Below are 11201 nucleotides of genomic sequence, written 5' to 3' on the forward strand. Positions count from 1 at the left end.
AGCTGCCAAAGTGCCTTCCTGGAAAATCAGTGAACATGGTAACCCTCAGTGTGTCGGAGCAGGACTGGGCTCCATGATGTTGTCCGGGGGCTGGGTTTTCAGAGCAGATGGCCAGCCCTTTCTTCGGAGGTGCTTCTGGGTGGGCTTGGCCAAACATTTGGTTAGGAGCAAGGAGTCTTAACTGTTTGCACCACCTAGGGACTTCAGTCTTCTCCCAGCCTTCAGTAAACTTCCACCAACCTCACCTCTCCTAGACCAAAGTAGCTTTTGTTTGTCAATGCTCAGCTTCAAATCTCTCAGGGGCTCCTTATGACTGTTCCCACCCATCGATGCTTCTTTCCATAAAATCCTTCATGATTGGCTGGAAATACTGAGTCTTCTTTCTGGCCCTGGCCAGCAGCCTGGGTGTCTGTGCAGCAATCACAGGCTCGGGTGCTCACCCTCCTCCCACCCAGTGGCCATCCCTTAGTCTGAATGGCACCAACTGCATCCCAGTCTGGCCCAGAAATCTCCCAAAGTCAAAGAGTACATTTTCTCCTTATTGTTTCACCTGTGCTAAGAAAACCTAGACGTTCCCTCAACATTTTAAATTTCCCCTGCTCTATCTACTGCAGTCCAGTGGAAAACACAAAAGACTTAGTGCATCCATAAATTCAACAAACATTTTATTATGTCGTCTGCACATGTGTGGGAGATTTCTTTCTCCCTATAGATGCCTTCTTAGGAGAGTCTGATTATGCTACTAACCCACTAGGACCAATGGTTTCATGCATTTCCTAGCAAGGAGGACACTGGAACGCAACCATCAACATCAGAAAATTAGCATCAATGCATAACTAGCGTCTACTACTCAGACCCACCACTTCAGCGCAGAAGCCCTCACACCATGAGCCAGGCATGGCATCTAGTTGTCTTCTCTCTGTAGTCTCCTTCAGTCTGCAGCAATTCCTCTGGCTTTCCCTGACTTCCGTGACCTTGTCGCTGTTGAAGATGACAGGTTTCTGACTGCTCATGGTGATGCTGTGAGTGTCAGCGTGACCCCTGTGATCCCTGGGCTTTCCATGGTAGATGGCCTGCCTTCAGATGGATTCAAACCTCCGACCTGTTGGTTAGCAGCCAAGCACATGAACTGTTTGCCCACGTATGCTTGACAGGAAGAGCACAGGAGCACTGCCATATTCTGCTCCCTGCCTCAGGTGGCTCAGAGTGGGGATCTGGCAATTGTTGGTAGAGCTGACTTTGATCTCGTGACTAAGGTGGTGCCTTCCAAGTGTCTCCATTGTGAAGTTACACTTTTCCCTTTGTAATTCATAAGTACTTTTATGTGGCCGTACTTGTTGAGACCATGTCACTATCGCATGCCTCTCTCCAAGCTTTCAATATATTTATATCATGTGGGCTCATGAATGACTATTTTATTCACTAGGTTATGGTCCATGATTATTAGTATTTACAGAACCAAACGGCCTCATCTTTCTCAAACTGGTGGAGTCACTGGTGAGTTTGAACTGCTGAGCTTTGGGTTAGCAGCTGAGAACTTTAAACACTGCGCCACGAGAGCTCTTTGTTGTTGTTCAGAACAAATAGTATTGTCCCAGATTTGGCCGGCGGAGCCCCCTTCAAACTGGCTTCTGTGTCCTTTTGAAATGGATTCATTGTTCTTTGACGACTTTGTTTTCTGGCATGACAGGATGTTCCAAACTCCTCCTGTACTTGTCCTGCCTAGGCCCCGGAAGTCTGTACCCACTTACCCAAAGGGCCCTGGCTCCTTGTAGTGGGAAATACTAGTTAGAAACTAAGATCTGGAAAACAGGTGAGCAAGGGAATCAATGGTGTATGTGTGTTTGTGTATTTCTCCCACAGAGCAGCTGATGGGTAGTGAGTTTGTGTATGTTATATAGCTGTATATACATTTACATATTTACATATATTCATATATTTATAGATTCACATACACAACCATGAGTTCACACGGATTCTGCCGATTCATTTCCAAAACCACAGGATTCATGCTAGTTTTATCCCTTTCCATCTTTATAACTCCTTTCTCTAGTGGTGTCTGGCAGTGAGAAACCTGGTTTTCATTAAGCAGGGGATAGTGACTTTAACTAACCAATCTCCCCTGCTACCACTGCTCTCCCTCCAGCCCATAGAGATGCGTTCCTCAACACACACACAGACACACACACTCCCCTGGCTCTGGCTGCTTCCCCCTGCTGCCCCGTATGTGGACACCGCCTCCTCATCTTGCTGGGGATCTGACTCCCGTGTCGGCTTCACCCTGGTCAGGTTTGGCACTCTACTCTGGGCCATCAGGACTTTCCCCCCATGTGGCCCATCTTCTGGCAGTTAGGCCAACTGTTGGGGAAATGAAGAGGACAGAGGAGGACACAGAGAAAGGACGAAGGAACCTGCAGTACAGTCCTCAGCACACAGGAGACCTTCTTTCCAGAAGAAATAGAATTGTTCTTGCCACGGGTGTATAACTCCCACTCGCACACTGGTGTTTATGGCTCCCCAAGGGGATGGGATGGCTTGCAAACAGTGCAAATAAGGTACATGGCACCCTTCTGGGTATCGAATCACGCAACAAGCGGATTGCTCAGTATTGCCACGTGGCTAGCTGGTGGCATATTGGGTCACATGTTGGACGGCTATGCAGGTCAGCAGTGTAAACCCACCAGCTGCTCCATGGGAGAAAGATAGCTGTACATCTACAGGCTTGAAACTCACAGGGGCAGTTCTGTGCTGCTCTGTGGGTTCGCTATGAGTCAGAATTGTTTCTACGGCAGTGAATTTGGTTTGGGGCTTGCTAGGTTTAAAAGGAACCATTGCAGAGGCAGGAGAAGTTAGGAGTGGAGCACATCCTTCAGGCCCAGAATCCCTCTGCTGAAAACAGGAGACACACAGAGAGCGTGCTGTAACATCAGAGACAAGAGACAACAAAAAGCCATGACAGAGAAATGGTGGCAGCAGAGGCCAAAGGATCAAGAGAGCCGCAGTGGCTAGTGCATTGATTCCCAGTCCATGGACAAGAAAGGTGATGCCGTCTTTGGGCAGGAGGCTTGCTGTCTTGTGGAATTTCCCTGAGCATGTGTCCAGCCAGGAAGCTGGTCTTCTCGACTCATGGAGCTGGAGCGCTGAGTGCCCTTGGGCCAAGGCTTGCTGCAAGAGTTTGATGTCTCCAGGCACTCCCTGGTGGCCTTCAAAGTCTTTGTACACTTGCCCTAACAGGGCAGAGGCTGGGTCAGCTCAACAGGCCCAAAGAGACAAGGGCCAGAGAGAGGCTTGTCTGTAGCTATAGATGAGAATAAGCTGCCGTGACCAAAGAACTGTATCCTGAGTCTTTCCTGATCCTGAATCGTAACCTGCTACTTCTCTAATAAATCCAATAATTATGACTAATGTCTGTGAGCTCTGTGTGGTCACTCCCAGGAGTTATTGAACGGCAGAGAGGTAGAGTGCTGTAGGAGGGCGGCTAACATTAGAACTGATATAACGTTTGGAGAGAGGAGGTGTCAGCCTTGGGCTCATGCATATGTTGATTCCCTCTTCCCCTCATGAATTACAGGAGGTCAGACCCAGGGTCTACCACACCAGTCCTTACAAGATGACAACAGAACAAACACGGAGAAAGGCATAAGGTTAGAGTCAACTTTGAAGCTTGCCTGTTACCCCCCCTCCATTCATTCCGCCTGGACTCATCCTACTCGTGTCCCCTTTTCATTTATTTTCCTCATTTGGATCCCAGAGGTCTTCTTTGAGGGCATCGGTAGTGTGCAGACACGCAGGACAGTGAGCCACGATCCATTGGCTTTTAAGGAGAGAAGCCAGCTCATTTCCCAGTCTCTCCCTTCTTCACAAATGGTAGTATACCAGGCACTTCAGCTCAGGCGCTCCACAGGCCAGGGCCCTGAGAGCGGAGCGGGCAAGACCTCCAGGTGTAACAGAGCAGAGGAAGCAGGTCTTGAACAACGGAGAGAGAGGAAATAGCAGTCATTGCAAAGTACCTGCCCTTCGAAGCGACCATGCACACCTACTGGATTGGCTTTCCCTCCCCAGTCTTTGACTGGGATAAGGGGAATAGTGTTAGCCGGTGTGATGGAGGGGACGGGGGAGGAGGAGGGCTTGAAGGGCTCTGACAGATAGGCATGGGGGGGACAGGGAGCAGGGGAAGAAATGGAGAGTAGGGGGAGAGAAAAAGGGCCTTCCCACAGCCGGCCCTTCTCTGCCAGAGGGTAACAGACCTTACAGTCATGATACCGTGCGTGATAAGGGCTCTGGAGCCCAACTGCCCTCTGGGGAAATTCACTTTTGTGGACAGCACTGAGCACTGAGGCACATCATTGAACGTTACATCTGAAAGAAATGCCCTTTGAGTTCCCAAAACCTGAGCTCCATAGGGCAGAAAGGCAACCCTTTGCCAAAAATGAAAACTACTTTTTTCTCAGCAGGATTCTAAATGAGAAAGCATCCTCCTCACTGCAGGTGCCATTCAAGAACATACACCTGCGGGGAGGGGAGGAGAAAACGGGAAGAGAGTGTGTATGGATGAATCCTTTAGTCTCATCTATTAAGAAGCCCGGCAGGATGGGTTTCTGGGGTGGAGTGAGGCCTTCACCCTTGTGAGTTGGAGGTGAGTCTCAATCACATTCTCATATTGTTCCCCACTAGACCCTCTGAGGTAATTTATTGTGCCAACCTGGCCGATAAACACATGTGGGGTTAATTGAAGGGCGGAGGGATAAATGGCTTGGTGAGCCTCGCCTTTCTAGTTCTCGAGTCTCTTGCTTTTTGATGGTTGGACCAGGGTGCAGCTGTCTTAGCCAGTTCCCTGCTTTAGCTGGCAAGGCTCACTTCCTGCAAGACATCCCCAAGGAGAAGCCGCATGGACCTACCCCAATGCAGCCCTGGGTGCTGGAGCAGCCATGTGGAGACCCCTGCCAGCACTGAGATGCTTACACGTTCACTGACTCAACTTTCCTCCTGCAGTCGGCATCATTGTGTGTGTTTTGTGAGATGGAGGAGGACTTTGTGGATTCATGACAGACATATGGGTTAATATTGGACTTGTGGGCTTGGGCAGCACTGGGTTGGGATGTTTTCTTGATGTGCACTTAACCTTTATAAAAAACTCTCTTATACATGAGTTTCTGTGGATTTGTTTCTCTAAAGTACCCAGACTAACACACCCTCCCATAATAGTACTACCTTAAAGTTACCTCTTACAAGCACATGGTTGTTCTATGTCCCATAGAAGCAGACATTATCCTTTGGATCTGTCTTCCCACAGTGACACCCAATCCCCTTCATACCTTCCCCCAACGCAGGTATTAGGTTTCCTCACCTATGAGCTCAGGGACCTTAATGTAACTACCACCCACTTTGTGACACATGTAACTACTGAATATGCATGTCTGATGGCTACTTATAAATGTCCCAAGATAGTAAAGGTTCACTCACTTCTCCCAGTTCCACGTGGTCCACCAAGAGGGGCTGAGGTGAGCATGCTACCATAAAATGTGTCTGACTCCTTTACCGTAGTCTCTCTCCCATCTTTCCTATCCTCTATGACTTTACTATCATCTTTACATGTTATCGCCCTACAATTGCACCCACTGGCCCTTCGGTTGTTGGAGGCTGGTTTCCTCTGATGTACACCCAAGGTAAAGGACAACTTTTGTTCTTGATAAAATATTTAACCTCCTAATGTCTGATGAACTAGATTAACATTAGTCCCTCTGCCCCAAACCCTGGCTTGAAGCCCAGTTAGCAGCCAGATGTTGTAGCTTCTTTGTTGGGGAGGAAAAGGCAGGGTGCGGGCTCATTGCAGAGTGGCCTGCAGTGTAGGCAGAAGAAACAGGAGGCACGTGCCTTCTGCAATTCCAACAGCCAGGCATGAAGTGCCATGTGGCCCATGGTAAAATGAAGAATCAACATCCCATTCATGCTCCAAGACTCTTCTCCTTGGCCCCACTGCCAGCTCCCTAAACAATTGTGCAGGCAGACTGTGTGAGTGAGCTGCTCTAACAGAAGAGAACCTCTCTGGGCACAAGAACGACACCCTTCACACAGTAGGATAGCACTTCAGAGTTGAGATGGGGGGTTGTCAGCTTCTCTCCTAGCCCCCAAAAGCCCCACTCAGTCCCTGGGAATCTGTGCCATTTCTGACACAGCACTGATTGTTTGAAATTCCTTCCTTATAGTAAGAATAAAGCTGATCTACCATTAAAAGATTATTATTATTTATTATTATTACAGGGAGACACTAGCCACATAGATGAGAACCGATGTGACCCCCCAACTAAAGAACTTCTCATAAAGACAGATATAACTCAGGGAACAAAGAAATGATCACACAGCCACCTGATTGGTTAGTCTTGGTGGTGGTCACAAGAAAGCTGGCTTAGGAGTAGGGTCCAAGTATCTGTGGACAATTGAGAGCGGCTTACAGTAATTGGTTTCACGATCTACTTGCAGAGATTTTCAAATCAATCACATATCATTTTTGTGGAATCATAAAACACCACTGGTTGATGTTTAAATAGCTTTAACTCGATGGCTCAAGGATTTGGGGTGGGGGTGGGGGTAGGGTGAAAGGGTACCAAGACCTAATTTCCTAGAAATAGCTTGCTAACCAAAAATCCTCTACGTTGTCTGGAGAAACTTAAGATAAGGTTGGATCCAAGGCCCTTTCAAACAATTCTGTGACATCCTTGTCATGAAGAAGTGCTAGGGCCCACCTCAAACAAAAGACAACTGTGTCCAGAGTCCCTTCCTTAGAGCCTATTTCTGTCCCATCTTGATTTAACTACCAAAAGAAAATTCTCTCTAGTTCTAGAAATTAACACGGCTAACTAACAGGAACTTGTGGGGAAAAATGGACTCTTTTGACTACAGCTAAGCAAACATGAAATCCTAGGCAGTCTGGTAGGCTGAAAGAGTAGAGGGAATAGAGTAGAGGGAACCAATGGGTTTGTGGCCAGCTGGCCAGAAGGGAGGGAGCCCAATAGGGTCCCCAAACTTTTAGAAGTAATGGGTCGGAAGCCAGGGTATCCTGCGGACCCCCAAACTTGCAGCGAGTGTCTGAAGTGTTGGGCGGAACTGACAGCCCGGAGGACCGCGTCCTTGAACTGGAGCTGGGACCCAGCTCCAGGTGGTCAGAGGCAGAGGAACGAGTGCTGCCCACGTACCCGGTGTCAGAGCCGAACAGAAAAGTGCAATTCCTTACAACCTTCATACGTTATGTCAGGAAAAAAGTGAATGCGACGGTCCCTCACACCTGCCAAGATCTACAGTAATATCGCAGGAAGTCAGCTCGTCACTGTGCCCCAAGGCCTGGCCTCTCCCACCTTGGCGTCCTGCCGAGCCCACGCGGTCAGGCTAAGATGGTAATGGTAGACTTGAGGTGTGGAAGGGTGCATGTGCATATGTGTGTGAGTGCCTGTCATGACCAAAACTCGTGATCCGTGATGTTTGAATGCTCCCCTGATTGTGTGCTGGTGTCAGTACGCTTCCTCTGTCAGAGAAGCTTCTGTGGATGTGGCACTCTAGCTATGACCCGGAAACGAAATCAACCACGGGGGATGTGAAATGGACCCAGGAAGTGCTCTCTGGATACCGTGTCTGTGTGTCTGAACTTCAGGGCTTCCTGCCTGCTCGGCAGGCTGGGCTTCTTTCTGGACTTGAACTTGGTGCAGAGGGAGGAAAGGATGACATGGTGTGTGGAGATATCTGACGCCTTTAAGCTCTGCTGGAGTGACAGTCAAATGACAGATGCCTGTTCCCGAACCCCTGCGGATAGAGGAGTTGTTCTGAGGGTCTCAGTGCCTCAGCAGCTCCTCACCGCGTGGGACCTGCTAGGATGGAATCTGGATCCACAGGCCTGCAGAGGGAATGATGCAGATCCTGGCCATTAAAGCAGTCAGGACTGTGTCTCCTCTATGGTATGGACCCAGAGCCTGGAGTTCGAGACCTCATGTCCTAGACCTGCCCACCTGCTCTTCCTTTGACGTTCACTGTCTTCCTGCTTCTGCCAAGTTGCTTCTGCCTGCTCCATCCTCTGCACGTCTACCCCCTACGCTTTCTCACCAGCATCTTCTTCATCCAAGTCCTTGACTCTTGATACCATCCAGTACCATCTTCTGACCAAAGATCCTAATCCAGGTGAGAAGGGGAGTCCTCTGCTTTCCAGATTCCACACTGAAACCATGTGTCAGCTCAGTCCTCATCCACTCCATCTTACGTCGCCAACCTCATTGCCTTTGCAAGTGCTGTTCTCTCTGCCGAGAAAACACGTCCTCCCTTCTTTGCTGAATGAACTCATTCAAGAATCAGTTGAGGCACCAGGGGAGAGGGTCGGGTCTGCCCAGACCACATGGGAATAAACTGAGAGGGAAAGAGAGAGAGCGCCACTTCATGGCTCACCAAGCCCCAAGGTCGACATTCTTGCCTGAAGCAGACAATACACAGGGAAGACGGTAGGGCTGGTCCTCCCATGAGACACGATGTCCCCTAACTGACCCACAGTGCTATGAGGGACAGCACTGGAGACACAGTGTGGGAATTGTGCCCGGTCTGACATGCCCCATCACCACCACCAGGCCAACACACACCAGGGCGAAACTGGAAGGGAGTGCAACAGAACAGCAAGGAGAACAAAACAACAAAGTCCCTGAGGAATCCCCAAAATAGACCGGGGGGCAGGGGGACAGGGCTGGGCACTTCACCAGTCTCAATTGGAAAACATTCAAAGGGTCAGCAGATAGACCTGGAACTATTTATGTGCTTTTTAAAAAAATGTCTATTTATATAAGATAGGCAAGATAAACAATCCTGAGGCGAAAACAAATGGTTCCAGTGGGACATGGGAGAGGGGGAGGTGGGGGAAAGGGAGGGGGCAGCCAACAAACCCAGGGACAAGCGACAAGTAATCTAAAATCAATGGAGAAAAGGGCATAGAATGCCCGGTGGGGTTTAATAATCAAGTACAATGTAGCTGAGAGGAATTATTGAGAGCTGAATGAAGGTTGAACATGACAGTGGGACAGGAGGAAAGTAAAAGGAAATAGAGGAAAGAAGTAGGAGGCAAAAGACATTTAAAGAGGTATAAACAGAGGCACATACATATGTAATACGTACATATGTGATAGGGATATAGATCTCTATACATACATTTATATGTTAAGTATTAAGGTAGCAGATGGACATTGGGCCTCTACTCAAGTCCTCCCTCAACACAAGAACAATTTGTTCTAATAACTAGTCATTCTGTGATGCTCACCTTCCTGACAGGATCATTGAAGACAAAATGGGTGCATAAGCAAATGGGAAGAAAGCTGATGGTGCCCGGCAATTAAAAAATATAGCATCTGGGGTCTTAAAGGCTTCAAGATAAACAAGCGGTCATCTAGTAAGGAAGCAACAAAACCCACATGGAAGAAGCACACCAGCCTGTGTGTTGACAGGATCAGGTATCAGGCATCAGAAGACCCAAATCAAACAATCATATCAATGTGAATGAGGGGCTGGAGACTGGATGTCCAAAGCCCACCTGCAGACAATTGGACATCCCCTCACAGAAGGGTCACAAGGAAGGGACGAGTCAGCGAGGATGCACTATAGCACTGACCAAACATACAACATGCCTTTAGTTCTTTAATGCTTCCTCTCCCCCCACCCCCCTCAACTATCATGACCCCAGTTCTACCTTACAAATCCAGCTAAACCAGAGCATGTACAGCAGTACAGATAAGAGCTCTCAACACAGAGAATCCAGGACAGATAAACCCTTCAAGAACCATAATAGGAGTAGCAATACCATGAGGGTAGGGGGAAGGTGGGGAGAAGAAGGGGGAACCGATCACAATGATCAACCCATAAGGTCCCCCCCACACACACAGGGGAATGAACAATAGAAATATGGGTGAAGGGAGACAGTGGATGGTGTAAGATAGGAAAATCAATAATCATTTATGATATATTAAGGACCACTAGGGTGAGGGAAGGAGAAAAAAAGAAAGAGCTGATACCAAGGCCTCAAGTAGAAAGAAAATGTTTGAAAATGATGGCAACATATTTACAAATGTGCTTGATACAATGAATGCATGGATTGTGATAAGAGCTGTAAGAGCCCTCAATAAAATTATTTATTAAAACAAAAGAATCATTGAGGCACCAAGAAGCCTTCCTGGATCTTTCTCTCCGATCTTCTCCTTGCAGATGTGGGCTCTCAGCACCCTCTGTGTTGATGTCTAACAAAGCATTTACCATCTGTGCTCTGGCGTCCACAACTCTCTCTGCCTTTTCAGCCTGGACTACAAACAACCTGCAGGCAATGTTCAGGATGATCAGGTCTATGAAGGAAGTTCACAGGTGGCAATGCAGGTGAGAAATGCTCAGGATAGAGTTGTTCAGTCCGGGCATGTGACATAGTTCTTTCAGGCTGATAATAAATGCCCAAAGGACATGCCACACCACCGTAAACCTCAGTCTGAAAGCGCTCCGCTCAAGCTCTGGGAACCAGCAAACCCAGATCCCTGAATTAAGTTCCCAGAGGTACCCCACTCCAGTAAGCTTCAGCCTGAAGGCACTCAGCTCCACTTCCATGAGTCAACAAGTCCAACTCTCCCAATTAAGTGTCCCAAGGCACCCCACTCCACAAGATAGCCGTCTGACCCAAAGCACTCAGCTTTACTTGCTCCACGTGCTGGGAAGTCCACCACTGTTTCATGCTCTGGCTCCTGCTTCTGCTGCTGCTCCTCTGAGGTCACAATTGGCTTTGGGTTCAAGGTTTACTTGGGGATCTCAGGGTCCAGAGGATGTGCTCCACTCCTGCTTTTGCTGGTAGTGAAATCTCCCCTCCTACCTCTCATTTTGAACCCAGCAGGATGACAATCACAATGAATCCTGCTTACAGACCCATCCTGGAAAAGGTTGTTTGGAGGAGTTACAGAGATTTGGTTAGAAGAGACACATTAACTACTGTATATGCTTGAGTACAAGCTGATCCGAATATCAGCCGAGACACCGAATTTTACTACAAAAACTGCATTAAAAATGTGCTGAACATCCTGGCTCACCAGGTCTTGAGGATGATGATCCCAATTAGAGCAGTCAGTCCACAGAGAGGACCACATGGCCAGCCCCACTATGAGACATGATGCCCCTCACTGACCCATGGCCCTGCGGGGAACAGCACC

Source organism: Echinops telfairi, unplaced genomic scaffold (assembly GCF_000313985.2).
Source record: "Echinops telfairi isolate 266 unplaced genomic scaffold, ASM31398v2 ScPeMD7_17;HRSCAF=63, whole genome shotgun sequence".
Taxonomy (NCBI): Eukaryota; Metazoa; Chordata; class Mammalia; order Afrosoricida; family Tenrecidae; genus Echinops; species Echinops telfairi.